Below are 21,856 nucleotides of genomic sequence, written 5' to 3' on the forward strand. Positions count from 1 at the left end.
GTACCTTGTTGCCTCTTAGCATGTGAGGAAGACATTCCCCAAAGGACACATGAGAGTGAATGAGAACTTTACAATGCATTTGTAATTAGGAAAAAAAAAGTTAACGCAGATTATCTCTGGGTTATTCTATGACTTATAAACATATTGATGGGGATAATGATCTATGTTTATTTTTTCCTCCTAAAGTGGTCTATATATTATTTTAATGCTATTCATATTATTTTAATGTGAAAGGAATAGAATTTACTTAGTACTTTCTTTGTTCCAGGGAGTGTGTTATGCATTTATTACAAATATTATTGATTCTTGCAAAACCCTGTGTCATTGTTGTTCAATCATGTCAGTTGTGTCCAACTCTATGACCTTACTTGGAATTTTCTTGAGAGAGATACTGGAGTAATTTGCCACTTCATTCTTTTACTTATACAGAGTCACATAGCTAATAAGTGAGTGAAGGTGGATTTGAACTCAATAAAATGATTCTTCCTGATTCTAGGCCTGGTGCTCTATCCATTGCACCACCTAGTTTCCAAACAACCCTATGAGTGCTATTACTAACCCCATTTTGTAGATTACTTGACTGGCATCACACAACTAGTCTCAGATCAAATTTGAACTCTAGACTTCCCTGACTCTGGGCCAAGAGCTTTAGTTACTATATCATCAACCTCCTTTTAAACCATAATGGGGATAAGTAGTTCCCACAGAGAATAATTGATCCACTTGACAAAATTTAGGCTATTTTATGGATGCCACAGAATATTGGCCATAATTTGATTACATCTTGATCTGGCAAAATAACAATAAAATCTGACAGAATCTTAGTATCCAGGTTAGGCCTCTCATTAGTACCTATCTCTTGGTTTGTAGAGCAGATTGCTTTTAAATTTTGTTGATATACTTGAAATTAATGATAATGTGTAAATACCCCAGGCTGTTTTAAGATTTATGCTCTAAAGTGTGTGGCAGTTACCAAGAAAACCTATTTTCTAATAGTATTATATGTTCCTTTGGATTGTTTTTTCCCCATGTTCCAGTATTTCATCTGAGAATTTGGCCCATCTTGTTGAGTGCTACTGGCAGCTTCCATCTCAGTTATATTTGTATAAATGCATTATACCTTCAGAAAGAACTAAAGTTTTTACTGGAAGCAAAATCTCCTCTTTTTTCAAAATGAGAAATCGCCAAATTAAATTATCAAGAGGATCTAAAATATTTTCACAGAGGACAGAAATATGAAAAAAGACACAGCCTTCTCCCTAACACTCCAGATGACAAAATGGGATTTATTATTAGTCAGAATAACTAATGTCCATTGGTGCAAACATCATCAGTCAGAACCTAGAGAACTGGAACTATTAAAAAAATAAAGAACTCCTGCAACCAATGAACTTACTTCTTTAAAGGTTTGAACTAAAGGTGTGAATTCTGAGCTAGAGAATTGTTAAGTACCAACTTAGCACTTAGTAAGAACCTAATACTCCCCTACACAGCATGTAATAAGAATTACTTTTAAAGGGGATAAGGAACCACAGAATTTTTAATTATGCTTCTAAGTCTAAATTAATTCCCAGTCAATCTGCACATTTGGGAATAAATTAGGTACTGACAGAAGAATAGTTGCTTTTCAGTGGGGAGAGTAGTTTAATTTTGTCTCAGATCTCCATTTATAAGCTCTGGGTCTACTCGAATCTCAAGGAATAATGGCCCAATTAACCTCCTTTGGACAGTTTACAACTATGTCAGTTATATGGTTAGGCTATTTTGAATTTAGAAGATGTAGGGAAAATAAACATTTAAAAAACATTCTAAGTGGATGAATTGTGTGTAAAAGTTTCTGACTTAACAAGATCAATTAAATATTCTTCTCCATTATTTTTCAAATATAACTAGATGACTTTTCAGATTTTACACATGTTTTTCTTGGTGTTTTTAGACTGTAGCCTGATGGGAAAGACTGTTTTAATAGGTCAAAATCTAGCCTAGAAAAAAGAAATCTATTGGTACCAATGATTCCTATTTTATGCTTAAAGCTAAAATAAAAACAACAAAACAACTCCCACAAAAGCAGAGGAACAGGAGGCAAATGTATCCTAGGACTTAATCCAGTGGAGAAGAGAGCTGAGGTGATTAATTCAGAAGGTAAAATTTACATCCTTAACTTTTCTAACCTGACAATACCATTAATTTGTTCATAGTTCCATGAACATTCAACTTTGTGCACATTTAGTTCTCTTCATCTTTCATATTTTAAATGATTCCTTTCTTTCTTTTTTACATTTTCTTCTGAAATTACAGTCAATTGAGAATGTCTTCCAGGGCTGGCACTTTGTTGAAACTCTTTTGATGTCCAACATTTCCCTGGCATTACAAGAGGGAAAGAATTGTGCTTCTATTTATAATTTATGCTATGCTACCAAAATGTATCAATTAAAGAATTTGTTTTGTTTACTTCAGAATGACACAGAAAACATTTTCAGTTAATTTTATTGAAAGAGGAAGAAGAGTAAAAATATTAATGAAAATATAAAGATCTTTTTTCAGGCTTTGAGATTAAGCTCCATTAATTCCATTCAGAACAAATTCAAAGGGTAATGTACCAAGGAACTGGGGGGAAAAGCACAAATCTTCTTTCAGATGAATTATTCGTCAGTGTTGATATGTAATTTATATTGCTTGAACCATAAAGAGTTTTTAACAAATTGGTTCTGCCATAAAGGTTGAGAATTTAAATCATAGATTATAAATATGCCTATGTCTCTCTTGGCTTGATGAAACTAAAATTGGGACAGTTATATTGATGACTATCACTTGATCTTGTTAATCTTCTTAAATATTTGATAGGTGATAATAGTATCTAAATGAAATTAATGATTAGTGGCCAGTCAGTATGATTTATAAAAAATAGCTACCAAAAACCTCTCCAGTTTTGTATTTGGAAAAAGCCAAAGTACAACAAATATATTAAAAGAATGGAGAGAATAAGTGGTGAACTCTCAATTCTGAGTTCCTCTTTTTCATAACCATCCTAGATTCTGGCTTTTAGCCAATTGTGAAAGTCTGATAGATAGAGGGAAACTTTAGATTCCATGCTAATAGATTATTGATGAACCTAATATTTATGAAATATTTGCAGATGTGAGATCTTGCTCCATTCTATATCAAACCTCTTAATACATTCACCATTACCACCACCATTACTATCACCAGCACCAGATTACAATTTAAAACCTCACACTGGTGATTATATTAGTTAGTTCTCTTCCATAGGCACAGCCTTACATTTAGGTGTCTGTCTCCCCATTGAAAGAATGAGGATAATTCAATTAACAAAAACCTTTGTATATTGCCAAATGAGAGGGAGCCATCTTGTGGTTCTGGAAAAGACTTATTTTGGCTGCATTTCTAGAGATGATTCACAAAGATTTAGTAATCTTTGACTATTTAATGAAGGTTATAAAATTTTACTTGTTTTAATTTTCAAAGTAAGTAAATCAATATTTTGTGATAAATAATAAAACAATATAATAAAATGAAATACACATTAAATCTAGTTTGCAAAGAACTGTTCTATGGCACAGATAAATTTTAGCTATTTCCTAGGTTTCAAGATTTATAGTCTGATGGGGGGAAAGATTTAATTTAAAAAATGATAGTGGTATTAGAGAATTAAAGATCAAAGTACTATGTGAGGTCTAAGAGGGAAGATCCTTACCAATAAATGAATCAGTTCCTGGAGGAGGTTGGACATTAAAGGATACATGGAAATTAAACATAGGAAAAGAGAAAAAAGTTTGAGGCATTAGTGTGTAACACATGTTTGATTTCTTTTGTTTTTGGCTGAGGCAGTTGGGATTAAGTGACTTGCCCAGTGTCACACAGATAGAACACATTAAGTGTCTGAGGCCATATTTGAACTCAGGTCCTCCTGACTTCAGAGCTGGTGCTCTATCTACTGAACCACCTAGCTGCCCTAGTAACATATTGAGAATAATGAGATGATGATTATACAGCTAGACTCTTTAAGCCAAGAAGTTCTTTGACACATACAGTTTGTGTGACTTGGGATAAATTACTTCATGTCTTATTGCCTAGGAAGCTCCATAACACTATAAATTGAAAAAATGATTATTAATTTATATAAATAGAAAATTTATTTTCCCATACTAGTGGGAAATTCCCACAACTAGAGAGCAAAAAAATATTGATAATAAAAGATCAGAAAATAGAGGCACCAAAATGTAGAGAATCTGCTTGTCAGGCAAAAAGGTGCTGAATTTGACAATAAGCCATCTTTGAAGATTTCTAAATAGGGAAATGACATAACTAAATTTACAAATAGTAAATTTTATCCTAATTGGTATGAAGTATGGAATGGATAGCAGAGAGAATGTTGGTGGGAAGAATTGATAAAAGGCTATGCAATTTACTAAAAGTATATAATTATCTAATTATTTTAAAAAAAATATTTAAAATTTTATTTAAAAATATTTTAAAAAAACAGGTGGAAGTGGAAACTTAAAGGAAAGCTTTTGATATTAGGTTTTAGACATGTCCAATTGAAGGTGCTTGAGAATAAACTTCTTTAATGGTAACTGGAGATTTATATTCTGGGGAAAATATTAGGACTGAAGTGAGAGAGATTTTGGAGTTACCTACATAAAAACCAAACTCAGAATTAATTATGCTGCTGAGAATGAGAGTACAGAGAAAGATGAGACACCGAGACAAATCTTTGGGGATTATCCACATTGTGGTTTTGGGAAAAGGATGAAGCCTGAGTGAAGGATACAGTAGGGAATTGTTGGGGAGTGGTAGAAGAACAGATAGAATGTGGTATCTCTCGAAGAGATTTTTCAGTTTGACAGAGTAATTGAAAAGATCAAAAGTCATAGATGATCAATAAAGATAAAAGTTTTTAAAATTAGATTAGAAAATTAGAAAGTTTCTACTGAGTTTTTGAATAGTTTTAGTAAAATGGTAGAGATAATTAGACATATATAAAAAATATCATGAAGGAAGAAATGACAAATCTTTATGATAAATTGGCTATATATGTGTGTAAGTAGTCAAGATTACCAGACTGGGTGTCTGAGAAGATGGTGGTGATAGGAAAATTTGTAAAAGGTAATTATTATTATTTTTTTTCTGAGTCTGGGGTTAAGTGACTTGTCCAGGGTCACACAGCTAGGAAGTATTAAATGTCTGAGACCAGATTTGAACTTGGGTCCTCCTGAATTCAGGGCTGGTGCTCTATCCACTGCGCCACCTAGCTGCCCCCAAAAGGTAATTATTTGGAGGGAAAGATAATGAGTCTCACATCTGGACCATTATAAGATTTTTCTGGTTATTCTCCCTATCTCATCTCTCTCTAATCCAGGCCAAGGTCCTCTGAGGACTTTTAATCTTCCTACATGTAAGTCTGACCATGTTACTCCAGCAAACACTGCCCCGCCCCCTTTTCTCATGCCTCACTTAATAAATGCTATTGGATCCCTTTTGCCTTTAGGATCAAATCTAAAATTATCTATTTGGCTCTTAATTCTATTTTTAACTTGGAACCTTTCTACTATTCCAGTCTTCTAAGAGTGGACACCTACTTTACAATCCAGGAATAATGGCCATGTTTAGAATGGCCTCCCTCACCACCACTGATTCTTATTTTCTTCAAGATTCAATTCAAATGTTGCTTTCTAGAAGAGATCTTTTCTGGTCCCTTCCTCTCTTTTCCTTCTCTCTGAGATTACTTGCCATTTAGACTATTTATATCTCTTATGTGCATAGTTATTTGCATATCATCTTCTACATTAGAACAAAAGCTTCATTATGGCAGGGATTATGTTTTGCCTTTTTGTTTTTGGATTCTTAACACTTAGCAAAGTGCTAGGCATTAATAGGTATATAATAAATATATGAGGATGAGGATGATGATTTTTAATGGGGTTGAAGAGAGAATGGGTTATAAGGAATCAAGCTATACAATTTAGACAAAATTTTAAGAAATTCTGTAGTGAAGGGAAGGAGAAAAATGGGATATCGGGATAGAGAAATCAGAGGAGGTTTTTTTTTTTTTTTTTTTTTTTTTTTTAAGAGTTATGAGAGTGTGCTTATAGGCTGATACAAAGGAACAAATGTGGTTTTTGGTTGTTGTTATATTTTGTTTTGTTTTTGGAACCAATGGTTGTTATGCCACAGTCTCCTTCAGCTGTTCTACCTCAGTTTCCTTGTACTAGTTTCCCTTATTGTCCTGACTGAGTTTCCTTGAATTGTTCTATCTTAGTTTCCTTAACTGTTCTGTCTCAATCCCCTAGTTGTAGAACCCCCCTCTGGTTCATTAAGACTGAGGACCATTTGCTCTAAGGTTATAAATTGTCAGTGTGAGGCTCAAGATGAGGGGCAAATCAGACTTCCTGGCTCCTCGCTCCTTCTGCCCTCAAGAATTTATGACACTGCCCCCTCTAAAATATTTCAAAAGATAAGATTATCCTGGATTGACATTGACCTCTTTACTTCTGTTTATTCAAACATCCTGACTCTGGCTTTTAGTAAGAATTTATAGCCTCCTCCCATCCTGGCAGAACCTCCCACTCTCAATGTTCTGACTCCACCCCTGCCTTGGTCTACCCCTGTAGCAGAGCCATATGGGTATATATGTCATTGTGAACTCACATTCATCACTGGATACTTTGAGACAAGAGTCTTGTCCAGTCAATTAAATTCTCCAATTAATAAAATATTAAAAACTCTCTAATCTCTATCTTGCCTCAGTTTCTCCAGCATTACATTTTGAGGTCCTACTGAGATACTAGAAGCTGAGAATGGGAGTAGAGATTAGAGACCTCTGGATCTCTGCCTTTGGCCATGGGGCAGCTAGAGATCTGAGTTCTTGGCCTGGAGAGGCTGGCCCTCTGGATTTGTTTCCAGAATCTCCAGGGAAGAGAGTGGTTTTCAGTTGTTGCTATGCCTGTTGGTAGACATCTTCAGATTTGGCTTTTGGGGAGAGTAAGGGATGTGTCCATTTTAGGACACCTGGCCTGCCTGTTCTGTCTGGTTATGCTATAGCATCTGTACACTCAGAATAATAATATGCCGATAGGCATCAAATTCTGAGTAGGGTATCATTCTGGGACACTGGAAAATATCCTCTGGGTTGTCTTATGTGTTATATGTTTGTTTAATGTTGTAACTACAGTCTGTGTGATTTGTGTTCTGTGTTCTGTGTGATTTGTCTGTTTTGTTTATTAAGAGCTCTATTAAGTTTTAAGAAAAATTATTAAGAAATTTGGGAATTGGTTATTTGAAAATTTGCTTATGATTTTAAATTTTTTAACAGGATATACTAATTTGTAAGTAAATGGAACTTGGCCATTTTATACTGACAGGAAAGTTTTTCCCTTAAAGCAGTTTTCAGAGCCTGCTAGAGTAAAGAGCAATAAAATTCAAACTCTACCTGAACAGATAAGAGAGATTCTAATTGCTGTCAGACTTAACACTGGTAGAAAAAAAAAAAAAAAAAAAAAAAAAAAAAAACAAACAACTTTTGTTAAAAAAAAAACAAAAAACAAAACTGTGTTTGGTTTGATTCAGGTTATTTGTTAACATTGTAAGCTATGTTTTATGGAGTTACCTAGCTATTCATTATATTCTGAATCTTAAAAGTTTTGAAGAGAACTGGAAAGAAGAATGTAGGTGACTTATGCAGGATTGATTTGTAGGAAAAATTAAGGGTTTGCATGATTTTAGGGACTGAGAGAAGGTATTGGGAAGGTATCTGGGAGTAGGAAAAAGAGGTGGGGAAGGGAGAAATGGGATCCTTTATCTTCAAAGGTAAAAATTCAATTAACCCTCCCACTGATTTCTGCTTCTTTAGCAGTGGAGCAGCTAGTTAGGAAAGTTGTTGGAGATTGTTTAAATATGTAGAAAGAGAGAAGGAGAAAGTTGGGAAACTGGTGGACTTGGGAAGAAACTTGATATTGGAGAAAGTGAATAAACTGATGGGCTAAATCTTGAGAAGGATTTCCGTGTAGGAAATTGAGTGGGGGAACCTGAGGGAATTTTTGTCCAGTGGTGCAGGAATGGGAGAAGGGTGGCCACATAGAATCCTCCCCTCCCCTCACCCCCCTAAGTGTGTTCCTGCCGTTTTTTAATTAAGTTACTGCCAGTGCAGCAAACTGTGATTTAAAGGGACAGGATACTTTTAGGTTAATTGACTGAATATTTGTTTCTTGATACATAAAGGTTTTTCTTGTTTGAGGAATATGGTCATAAATGTGACCCATATTTTGATAGGATTATTTCTAAAAGTTTAATTGTTATTTTAAAAGAATCTTTCATATTCTTTTATGTGGAATTGGACATTCTGTATATATTTAAATTGATTGTATTGGGTCATCCTGAGGTTATTAAAGGGTCTCCAAAATAATAGTTTTTTTCTTTGTCCTTTTGAAAATGTTTTTGTTATGGACATTATGCAATTTGGGATATTTTTCTATGTAATGGATATTTTAAAAGCAAACTGATTTGTATGTATAATGTTCACTTATGAAATATCTACTTGGATATGATAATTGTTCTAAGTTGAGAACTTACTGGGACAGATTTCTTACTGCTGTCAATATAAGGTTATGGTAAATATTTGTTTAGGCTTTATCAGAAATCTGATTAATGGAATCTGTTATTAGGGAAAAAAATTTCTTGGGCTTATAGTTAATTGGTTAATGCTATTTGGGAGTTTTAAAGCTCCAGCCTCTGACAGTTAGTGAGACAATTTATTGGAATGAAACTTGGTTAAGGCTATTTTATCCTGTATGTGCTGAAGGTTGTGTTTTTGACTGCTTATGTTATGTTATAGTTATGTTCTTGCATTTTTTTTCCTCCTGCAATTGATCTCTATGATCAGAGCAATAGTCAATGGAAATTGTTAATGCAATTCAATTATGTCATACCTTGCTGTTTTCAGTTTTATTATATGTAATCATTGTATCCTAAATGCTTAGGCAAATAAGTATTTAGCCTGGTCATCTGTCTGCTACTGGATATTTGTGTTTTATTCTAAATAATGAGAGGACAATTAACAGTGGTCTGTGAGACCTACTTGCTGTTAAGACTTGAGACTACAGCCATTTTCCTGGCCAGTAAAGCAGTCATCTCTTCACATAGGAAGTTGCTGGCCAATCTATTTTAGCCTCTTCACATTTTGCAGCAGTCTTGTGAACCAGTCTCAGACGGTACTAACCTTTATTTGTTAGATTTATGTTTTTGTTCTAGATTTTGGTCAAATTACAGATATTGATTTGCTTCTGGGACCTAGATCAACTTTGATCAGCTTTGATTGTCAGCACAGCAGACCCACCCTCTGCATGGAATGAGAGCCTCCGACCATTTCTCAGCCTGTAGCAGTTTGAGATGAGACCATGGACTGGACCTGCTTCTAGTGTACTTTGGACTAATATGGGAACTTTGTGAATGATTGATGAATGACTGTTAAACCTTGCTTGGGTTATCTATTACTGTGTGTTTAAGATTTGGGATAGGATTTGTTAAAAATGTGTAACTAATGCTGTTATGTTTGAGGGATTTTTAGGAAACTTACTGTACTAGTCTGTTATGTATAGGGATTAGGATCCACTCTTGGGATTCATATGTGGAATGGTCATTTGATAATTCCTTTCCGTGAGAAAAAAAAGGGGGAAGAGATAGAACATTGGGGAAACTGGTATATTTTTCTCAAAATATCTGAAAGAATGGGAACCCCTAGCTCCTATTCACTTTGCCTTAAGTATTTCTGCCCCGAAATTAGATATGGATCCACACTTAACACCATATACCAAGATAAGATCAAAATGGGTCCATGATTTAGGCATAAAGAGGGAGATAATAAATAGATTAGAGGAACAGAGGATAATCTACCTCTCAGACTTGTGGAGGAGGAAGGAATTTATGACCAGAGGAGAACTAGAGATCATTATTGATCACAAAATAGAAGATTTTGATTACATCAAACTAAAAAGTTTCTGTACAAATAATACTAATGCAAACAAGATTAGAAGGGAAGTAACAAATTGGGAAAATATTTTTAAAAACAAAGGTTCTGACAAAGGTCTCATTTCCAAAATATATAGAGAACTGACCATAATTTATAAGAAACCAAACCATTCTCCAATTGATAAATGGTCAAAGGATATGAACAGACAATTCTCAGAGGAAGAAATTGAAACTATATCCACTCACATGAAAGAGTGTTCCAAATCACTACTGATCAGAGAAATGCAAATTAAGACCACTCTGAGATACCACTACACACCTGTCAGATTGGCTAAGATGACAGGAACAAATAATGACAAATGTTGGAGGGGATGTGGGGAAATTGGGACACTAATGCATTGCTGGTGGAGTTGTGAAAGAATCCAGCCATTCTGGAGAGCAATCTGGAATTATGCCCAAAAAGTTATCAAACTGTGCATACCCTTTGACCCAGCAGCGCTACTACTGGGATTATATCCCAAAGAAATACTAAAGAGCGGAAAGAGACATATATGTGCCAAAATGTTTGTGGCAGCTCTTTTTGTTGTAGCTAGAAACTGGAGGATGAATGGATGTCCATCAGTTGGAGAATGGTTGGGTAAATTGTGGTATATGAAAGTTATGGAATATTATTGCTCTGTAAGAAATGACCAGCAGGAGGAATACAGAGAGGGTTGGAGAGACTTAAATCAACTGATGCTGAGTGAAATGAGCAGAACCAGAAGATCACTGTATACTTCAACAACGATACTGTATGAGGATGTATTCTGATGGAAGTGGAAATCTTCAACATAAAGAAGATCCAACTCACTTCCAGTTGATCAATGATGGACAGAGGTAGATACACCCAGAGAAGAAACACTGGGAGGGGAATGTAAATTGTTAGCACTAATATCTGTCTGCCCAGGTTGCATATACCTTCGGATTCTAATGTTTATTGTGCAACAAGAAAATGATATTCACACACATGTATTTTACTTAGACTATATTGTAACACATGTAAAATGTATGGTATTGCCTGTCGTCGGGGGGAGGGAATAAGGGAGGGGGGGTAATTTGGAAAAATGAATACAAGGGATAATATTATAAAATATATATATATATATATAATAAAAAAAAAATTTAAAAAAAAAAAAAAAAAAAAAAAAAGTATTTCTGCCCCTATTTCACTAGTTCAGATTGAATTTGAAAGTCTTTTAAACAGTCCTTTTTTTTTCCTTCATTTTTTATGCTTTAGCTTTGGAACCCTTTATTCTGTTAGGATTGCCCTAGCAAACTCAGTTTTTGGGATTTTTTAAAGAAACAACTAGAAATCAGACACCTGCCTTGGGACTGGCAGTCTTTCTGATCTGTTTCTCCAGTCTTGTAACCCCGGCTCATTAATTAGTATTTTAGCCATTTCAAAGAACCTTATAGTTTGACAAAAGGGATCTTAAAGTTTGGGGTTTGCCTAACTTGATGGTCTAACTGTGCATAATCTGCTCTGCAATCTGATCTTTTCTGAAGTCCTGTCTGTTCCTCTGGGCGGGGACAGATGGAGCTACTCCAAGCCTCACCCTTGTCCCCTGGAGAGGATTGTCCCTCTGAATGGGCCTTGAGCCCTTGAGCCCTGCTGCTTTATAAGCAGAGACTGAGTTAAGTGCACAAATGACTGCAGACCACCTAACTCACAGTGAACTGTCCATCTCAAACTGAATTCTCTGGCTGAGATGGTGCCCCAACTGCAGAGTACCTATCATGCTTGCAAGCCTTTGTACTGCTGTTAACTCTGGGGTTATCAGGGAGAGACTTGCTCTTGGCATGAGTCCTTACATATTTCTAGTTTTATTTTGAGTTGGTCAAAATTATGGTGCTAAGAACTCCTGGGTATCAAGAAGAAGGTGATTCAAAGATTTGAATATTTAGGAGACAGAGTGTGGAATGTTATGCCACAGTCTCCTTGAGCTGTTCTACCTCAGTTTCCCTGCACTAGTTTCCCTTATTGTCCTGAATTTCCTTAAATTGTTCTATCTCAGTTTCCTTAACTGTTCTGTCTCATCCCCTAGTTGTAAAACCCCGCTCTGGTTCATTAAGACTGAGCACCATTTGATCTAAGGTTATAAATTGTCAATGTGAGGCTCAAGATGAGGGGCAGATCAGACTTCTTGGCTCCTAGTTCCTTCTGCCCCCTCTAAAATATTCCAAAAGATAAGACTATCCCGGATTGACATTGACCTCTTTACTTCTGTTTATTCAAACATCCTGACTATGGCTTTTAGTAAGAATTTATAGCCTCCCCCCATCCTGGCAGAACCAAATGGTTCTGAGAAACTTCCCACTCTCAATGTTCTGACTCCACCCCTGCCTTGGTCTACCCCTGTAGCTGAGCCATGTGGGCATATGTCATTGTGAACTCACATTGATCACTGGATACTTTGAGACAAGAGTCCTTTCCAGTCAATTAAACACTCCAATTAATAGAATATTAAAAACTCTCTAATCTCTATCTTGCCTCAGTTTCTCCGGCATTCCATGGTAAGGAAGAAAGTTAAACTACATGAGACATAGCTGGCTTTTGGAACCAGTAAGGAAGAAAGTTAATGTTTGTGATGGAATAGCTGACCACTGGAATAAGTCTCCATAGTAGTCATAAATAATCAAAGTGGGCAGTAAAACAGTAGGAATATCTCTTTTTCCATATCTGGAGAGAAGCAAACAAATTAGTAAGGATGAAAATTTTAAAGTGATATAAGAAGGGACTTCATCTGGTCATATGGCCTCAGCCAAAATCTTCTAAGTTTTAAATGTGGAGAATCAGGGTAATTGTCTGTGGAAGGAGAATAGAATTGAGACAGTTATTGTGAGAAATGGTATATGAAGAAGTAAAATACAGTTAAGATAAAAGAATAGAATATACTAACTTTAACATTGAGAGCTCATTTGATGATCTATATCACATATTTGCTTGAACTTATGGGGAAGTAGCTCAACTGTGTTGAATGTGTTTATTAAAAAACAAGTTTGTGTAAGACACTATTATATTTGGTGGGGGTCCAATGACAATTTAAAGTCCTGATCTTTAAGGAGCTCATATTCTATTTGTATAGAGGAATGTAGCAAGCGCTTAATTATATTCGATAATTTGAGGAAGTTAAACAACTAAAAAGATTATAAAAGGACTTTCTTAGGCAGTGGCATATGAACTGAACATTTAAAAAAGCTGGTTTCTAAGAGATGGAGAAGGTTGTGCAAAAAACCAACTAACAAACAAAAAAACTCCAGAGTTTGGAGATAGAAACCCGAATGGAGGGAGCAGTATACAAGCCAGTTTCCATATTTTGGAACACAAAGTACATCTGGTCTGGAGGTGGATTGTGAATGCCTTAAATGGTAGACTTAGTAGTTATAATTGCATCCTTGAGAAAACAGGAGCCATTGAAGTTTCTTATGCAAGAGAGTGGAAGATTTCAGTAGTCGTGTGGAAATCATAGAAGGGGAGATTGAGAGAGAGGATAGAAAGAGAAGGGAGAGACAATAAGTCAAAAATCCAATTGTTCATGAGGCAATCATTCATAAAAGAAATAATCTTTCCACTTGGAGAAGCCTAAGCTATTAAAGAGACTACTGTAACAAATGACATGTGTTAAGGAACTCCCTGCCACTTCATCTAGTCAAACAATAAATTCCACAATTAGGTGAGAAGTGAATTATTTTCCAGAAGAACCCAATTCTTGAAAACTTGATAGGCTAGAATCATTTATAGTTTTTTTTTAAAGCCTAGATATAGTATTATCTTTCTCATTTTGTTCTCCCAAATATGAAATGACTGACAACTTCCCCATCATTGATAGCCATGCCCAAAAGCTCAATTTCAAAAAAAATTAAGATTTTTCCCTATTAGGTTCTTACTAAGTGCTAAGTCGGTACTTAACAATTCTCTAGTCCACACCTTTTGGTTCCGGCCTTTAAGGGGAGTTTTACCCCTTTGAACTTCTGGGGAGGAGCTTACATGTTTAAAAGGAGCAAGTTCATTGGTAGAAGTAATTTTCCCACAAGCCCTTGTGTTCTCACATGCCATTCTCTGGGAGGAAAAAAGAAGCCACCTTTGAGCAAGGAGTGATTCTACTCTAGGACAGAGTCTGGCCGGGAGATTGAGTTGAGATAGCAGATCTCCTCCCAGAGAGCGATCAGCAGTTTCTGGAGACAACAGAACATTACATTTCCCTATGTATGGACTTCTGTATACCCAGAATGATAGAGTAATGATCTTGAAATTTAGCATATAACTTAGGTAAATTTTTTTCTATCATGCTACATAATTTACATTTGTATATTCAAGGCAAAGGAAATTTTTTGATCAGTTAGAAGTTTCAGAAATAATTTTCATGTTACCTGCATGCAAGCTCATGATTTCATTTTGTGATATATCTTTCCAGAAATGATTACCAAACTAGAACAGAATGTCAAATAAATTTTAAATAGAAGCCAAGCTTAGCATGTTATTTATATTCTATAAGATATGAAAGATATTTTTAGTCAAAATGTGTTCAGCATTTTAAAGCATATTAGCTACTATCAACTTTTTGCAGTATTTACTGTTGGAAATCCTACAAATTGTATTTTCTGTTAAACAAATATAGAATAGTGATATCTTCTAGCTTCATTTTTTTCCTTCCCAATTTAGTTTATTTTTAGCAACGTCAGTGTTTTCATTAACTTCATAAAACATATGAAATTTAAAGTTCTTATGTAACCAAGTCAGTCTTGGTGAATAGATTCCATTTAAAAAAAATTCAGGTAATTCATGTTTATTAATTGAAAATATTAGGTATCTATTTCTCAAACTTGAGTGTTTCATAATCAGCTAATCAATTTTGTTGGTTCATTTTTTAAAAAATACTCATGTTTTCATTTGAATGGAGAACTCTTAGTGAAGAGATTTACTTTATGACAAGCATTTTGATACTTGCTTTTCAAATTAATCTCAGAGAACTGTATGGGTTATTGGGAATTTAAGTGAATAGGCTAAGGTCAGTATATTTAAGAAATCAGATTTAACTTGGGTTTCCTGACTCTGAGGACAATTTTTTTTTTTTTAACCACTAAACTACACTATACTTTTTTTATAGTATTTATTTTTTGGAGGCAGTCGGAATTAAGTGGCTGGCCCAATGATACATGGCTATCCTAAAGCCACATGTGAACTCAGGTCCTTCTGACTTCGGTGTTAGTGCTCTATCCATTGTCCCAGTTGCTCCTTCTTTATAGTGTCTTAAATTGAATATCTTCAACTTATTCTTCAATGAAGATATTTTTCATTTTATTTATTTATTTATTTTTTCTGTTCGGATTTCACCTTGTTGGGAAAAGTATGAATCTGTAGTTTCTCAAACTCATGCTATTCATAAAACTGGATACTGTTTCCTTTGAGACTCCTATCAAGTATAGATTTATCGAAAGAGCCTTTTTCTTGACATGTCCCAATTTAGCTAAGGTTGGTTCCTGTGCCTCATAAAATAACTTGTTTGTTATTGATGAACATTCTCTCTCAGTTTTATTCCTGGCAAATTTCTATAAGCTCTAGAGTTTTTTTTTTTTTTGTTTGTTTGTTTGTTTGTTTTTTGTTTTTTGTTTTTGGAGATTGAGAAAGTATTATTGATTATTCTGGTTTATCTTATTTAAATTCACACATTATATCTCTTTTAATCCTAGTACAAGAAGTCACCCAGAATTTTTTTTTTCCTGCTTGGTGCCCATAAATCCAAGCCCCATAGCAGCTGGACTTTGTTTATCTAAACAAGTTTCTGGAAGAATAGTTTGCAAATGGAAGGGATTCATTTTCAAGATTTGAAAAAGGAAAATATCCTGAAAATTTTTTGTTTATATCAGAATTAAAGGATGATTGAGAACACACTAGGTACTACTAACCTATTTGAAAACTTTTGCATTTTTAAGTTATGCCATCCATGTGATCAAAACATAGATTCAAATGAAATATGATTAAGAAAATGTTATTAGAGAATAATCTTTAATAAGTGAATTTGTACAGCAGACCTGATTTTAGCCCTGAATTTAGCTCTTCTTTCACATAGTTCTTTAAAGACTAACATTTTAGTAGCATGTACTTGTTGGCATTTAGAGACTGAACATTCCCAGTTCTTTTACTCAGTCTTTATATGTCATGATCAATTTCGAAAAGATAGTTTCTTTATTTTTTTCTTCTTCTTTTCCTTCTCCTTTCTTTTTTCTCCTTCTTTTTCCTTTTTAAGAAGCAGTTAGGTGGCACAGTGAATAAATTGCCAACCCTGGTGTCAGGAAGATCTGAATTCAAGTATGACTCACTTACTAGATCTGTGACTTTGAATAATCTCACTTAACCACTGTCTACTTCACTCTTTTCAACTGTAAAAAAGGATAATTATAGCATCTATCTTATAGAGTTGTTGCAAGGATCAAATGAGAAAATATTTGTAACATACTAGGTATTATATTGTAAGGAGCCTTTAAATGGGTGCCACAGCAAATCAGGAGATTGAGTGGTCCGGAAGTAATTTCTGTGGATATTAGGACTGCCCTTGGGTGGGATCCTGGCCATATTGAGATAGCTTCGTAATGGGTGACTCTCTCGCTGATTGGCTGTGTGTGTGACCTCACAGGCCCTATGTAAGCCCACTGCAGGCAAGTAGCTCTCTTTAACCTCGCGCTCTTCACCCTGGCTCCCTAGCCTGGGTGGCCAAGCCAAGATGGATAGCCAAAAGAGGTAAGGGTTTTAGTAGTGAACATGTGGGTCTTCTGACCAGGTGTTCACTCGGGAACCAACAAGTCAGGGCATCAGTTAGGGCATTATGTGAGTAGGTATAATAAAGGCTTTTAAGATTATACGTGGCTGTTCTTGAGCGCACTACCGGTTATTAAGCTATAGATTCAAGAGATTGTGGCCAGAGACCTTTGAAGGCCTCAGAGGAGGCGAGCCAGGTAGAGTTCACACTGCAAAGGACAGTGGTCAAAGGTACTCTGGTGGGTCTAGGACAGACTAGTAATTGTAACGTTATATGGGCACGTTATGTTATATGAATGCTTATCTCCTTCCAGGATCCTTTTTAAGTCTGGTGAAAGCTATATATTCTGTTCCTAGAAAAAAATGTATTAAGTAAAATACATCCAATTGCAAAAGAAACCAATTATATCAAAATATGCATGTTAATTCTTCATACTATCCAAACCGATAGACCTCCTGAAATATATTTATTGACCTCTTGGGGAAGAATGTCTATTGACCTTAGGTTAAGAACCCCTAACTAGAACCTCTTTATAATGCTTGTTCCACCTTTGAAAATAAAATAGTTTATCAATATTTTTACTAAATTATTGAGTTAAGAAAGAGTGAACTTAGTATTCCAGATAAAGTTTGACCAGAGAAGAGTAAAGTGAGTACCTAGTCTTAGATGTCATAGTTATTGTAGCCTTTTCAATATTAATTTCTGTGCCATTTCACAATATTTACTTAGGTTAAGTCCATGAATCCAGATTGCCTGTCTACATGGAATACATTTATTGGAACTGTCAACCTTTCTGTCTGTTTCATAAAAACCTACTCTGCCAAAATTTGATTTTCTCATGTGGAATAGATAATCACTCACATCCATCTTTTTTTCTACTGTTTGATTATAATTAAAGGCATCTATTGTCATCTTTTGGTTTTATAGTCAGAAATTCCAAGTTTTTAAGTTATTACTCAAAAGTATGTCTGTTGCATTGCTTCTACATAAGTCTTATTTTAGAGTTTGCAGTTCTTCTATTACTCTTTTATGTAGACATATTATGTAGATACCTGGAGAATTAGAATAGACATTCAAAATGGCCAAATCCCTCATTTTAAATGTTCATCTAAACTGCAAGGAAGTTTATTGGGGATTACTGGAAACCATTTTGCAAACTTTATAGTTTTACGTAAAAATAAGCTACGATGTTTTCAATCATTACTACCAAGTATAAGATCATACTACAACTAAATAGCAAACCCAAGTTATTTTAAAGAAAACATTGATTATAAAAAAGTGATACTCTACTGAGTAGTACTTTTTTTTTTTTTTTTTTTTACTGGACGCAGTGTCTTAATCCCAAATCTCATGTAAACTAGGCTAATTCTTCTTTAAAAGATATTGAGATTGTCTTTGAATTTTAGTTAGCTTATTATATTAAAGATTCAAGCTGTTATTACCACTTCCTGGTCTCTGATGCTTCATGAGAGGATCAAAATTGACAATTCAATGTTGGGGGATACATCCCGCTGAATTATCTTGAATCCTCAATGATTATCCTTCTACAATGGTCAAGTATGTTTCCTTTTGCTAACTGTTGAATGATTTATAAGTATATCATTGTGGTCCAGGTTCTAACATAAATTATTAAGGGACAAATCTGACCTGAGATAGGTCCAGCCCAGAATAGCAAAATGTACTAGAGAGAACAATCCATATTCTGGAAAAAAGATCTCTTTATTCCATTTGATCAAAGTTTCTACAGTTACATGAATGACATAAACTGCACACGAATTAACAACTCTGACTAAGGTTTGTTAGTTTTGCTGAACAAAAGATAATTCAAAAAGCAATTTGATCAAATCCATGCATAACATTTAATATAATTTTAAGAAAACAAAATTTTCCTGATGAAATATGCCACTTGGCATCAGGACACAAATCTCAGGAGACAAAAACTACAGACAAGTAATTTATATACTATCATAGTAATACTGTTTTTGGTTGTCTTTTAAACATTTTTTCCTCACTATCACAAAAGTCACTGTATGATGTTAAAACATATTGAAAGCTTATGGCACATTTTTTATTTGTTTGTTTCTATTTGACAGAATACACTAGTACACATCTATGGAATGTAGAATGTCAGAATGTCAATACTTGGACCCATTTTTTTCCCCAGGGTCACCACCGTACTGTAAGTTACAAAAAAACTCAAAGATGGCAACTTGCATATTTCACAGAGATGAAAGTGAAAGAGTGCAATCATATTCAAGCATGTCAAAAATACAATGCATCCAAATCTTTATATATATATATGTATATGTATGTATGTATATATATATATACATATACATATTGTTCCCTGGCATTTAACCCACAGCTTCTAACATTCTCATCTACAATCATAAGCCATTAGAGCTGATGTGTTTATAACAATAAAGATGTGGGTTGCCTGAAGGCACCTTTGCTAAAATCAACCCTAAAGAAAGACCAGCTGTTGCTATAAAAACAACTTAATATATCAATTATATTTCATCTTATCTTTCCTGAAAAAGAAAAGATATGAATTCTTTTGGGCTAGTATAGTTTCCTATCTAATTACTTATGAGGGATCTTTTAATATTTCTACCTCTCTTTTCCTCAATTGAATCTTGGTAACAAAAATTATTGCTGAATATGGTTTAAGATAAGGAAGACACTTTTCTTTTTAATTTTACTGCATATATCATACAAAAATTTTCACAAATTTTGATTTTCTTATGCTAATTTTGTACTTTATCCTAGTTTTAAATGGAAGCAATTCTTTATCCTTCAAGACTAAAGTGCTTAAGAAGAAATAAAAGTCATAGTAGAAGATCAAGGGAAGATACATGGATTTTATATTAGGAGAAATTTTATAAAGGGATATGATGTGCAAAATGTAATAGACTTATTTTATGTGATTGTAGAAAGCAGATCAATTGATAAAAGTAATAGGACCACAAATTTGGATTCAATTTAAAGAAACACTTAAAAAAGAATTAAAGATACTCAACAATAACTCAATAATAAGTTCCCTTCACCAGAAATAGGAGTTTCTTATATTCTGGGATATCATAGAATCAAATCTTGCACTAGAATAGATATAACAGGTGCACTTTTCTAACTTTCTCATTCTAATATAGAAAATTATTATTGGAAATTAAAGAAAGAAATTGAGAAAAATGGCAAAAGCCAAAAAAATAGAATCCATTTAGCTGATGAATACTTTCAATGGTCTTTGAGATTAGATTCAAGTGTATTGAATAAAATGAGATATATATTTCCATTCTGATTTTAACCATTTGAGAACTATAAGAAATAATAGATCTCTTGTTAGAATGCTGGAAAAATTTCCAATAAAAGTGGTTATCACTTAGATCTGACAAACAGCTGGTCATTTTTGGAAAGAAATCTAGAATAATATTTTGCTATTCTGTAGCAAAGATATTTTGTTGAATGGTTTACCTCATATAACTTTATTACTGCATTTTGGACATTAAGTATTATGCTTTTATAACAAAGAATTTGTCAAATCCACTGAAACATGCCAACATTTTTATTCTATTTGGAAGAACTAAGAACCCTTATTCTTGAAATATGACCATGTTTCCATTTTGAAATTAGCCTGTTAACTTCCCGGGTCACATTGACATAGGACAATCCATCACTCTAAAATCCTGTGAAAAAAAATGCAGAACTTTTTAAAGGGAAAGTTGCCATTAGGGAATTCTATATCCTTTGTCCAGTGTTGAATATATATATAATGCTCTCCTCTAGTCTCTGGAAGTGATTTTGCTGCCCTAGACACTTATTCAACCTTAGGGAATCACAGTAGCTATTAGCCTCCTCTAGAACTGATGCCTCTGCTTAACATATCAAATGTAGAATAGAGCAGTACTTATATACCTTAAATTTAAAGATACTAGGGTAGGAAAACTGGGAAATTTCATAGGTGAACCCAGTTTTCCAAATTATAATATTTAAGAATTTGGCAAGGTCTGTGATTAAAAAGGTTAGTTAGCTTTGGAAATAGCATGGGATTGGCTCTCTTCTTTCCTTACCCTTTGTAATACCAACAAAAAGAAAATAAAACACAAATGTAATTGAGAAGATCCTATTTCAGAAAAGTATGAAAGGGATTTATTATTTAGGTCAACTTGTTCTTATCTGTTAGAGGACTGATTTGTACATTCTAATGTACTATTAGGGATCTTTGGGGGTTTTGTATTCCATTTGTAGCCACACTGTTTTTCTTTGTACTAATGGCAGCCTTTTCCTGTGAAGGACAATTAAGTAGAATTGATCACATGTTTCAATATACAGAAGATAATTGAGATTGTATCTCACAAATTTCTCACAAGTGCAAAAATTATTTCTTGTACTTAACATTACAATTATGTAGTAAATTATTTATTTGGTTAAAACTGTTCCACTGAGCCAACTTTCCTTGGTATTACACTCAGTGCCTTGCTTCTAAAAAATGCATTGAATATCTAGAGGGGTTATTTGACACTGAGTAGAATGCTCATTTAATTAGTCTGGAAGCTTCAAAACACAGTTTTGGTTATTTTTATTTGTTATTTGGTTGTTATTATTAGCATTCTTAATTTTGTTTTCCTTAACTATTTAAATCCAGCACTAATGTCACAGAAAATTTGGTTAATGGATGTTTCTTCTACCTCTAACACAGCTTGAATCAATCAATCTATTATCATTGCCCCCCAAATCTCCCCATCATTGTGCTTTGTAGACCATGGTAATGGGGACATTTTTATGTTGGGCCCATTTAAAAATTATATTGGAATTTACCAATTTTAAACTACTCTGATTTTTTACCTGCATTAAATTACCTTTAGAAAGTCAGGAGACATGTGGTGACTATTTAGTATAATATTTACTTATAGTTCCATTTAATAAGAGTATTGCTACAGTTTTCAAAAGCACACTGTTTAGACAGTAACATAATCTGGTAAAATGCATATATTCTCAAATTAAGCAAATTTTGTGATTTCTATCTCCAAACAGTGAATATGACTAAAAGGAGAAGCTTCATTATAGAAATGAATTTT

Source organism: Sminthopsis crassicaudata, chromosome 6, assembly GCF_048593235.1.
Source record: "Sminthopsis crassicaudata isolate SCR6 chromosome 6, ASM4859323v1, whole genome shotgun sequence".
NCBI classification, from domain to species: Eukaryota; Metazoa; Chordata; class Mammalia; order Dasyuromorphia; family Dasyuridae; genus Sminthopsis; species Sminthopsis crassicaudata.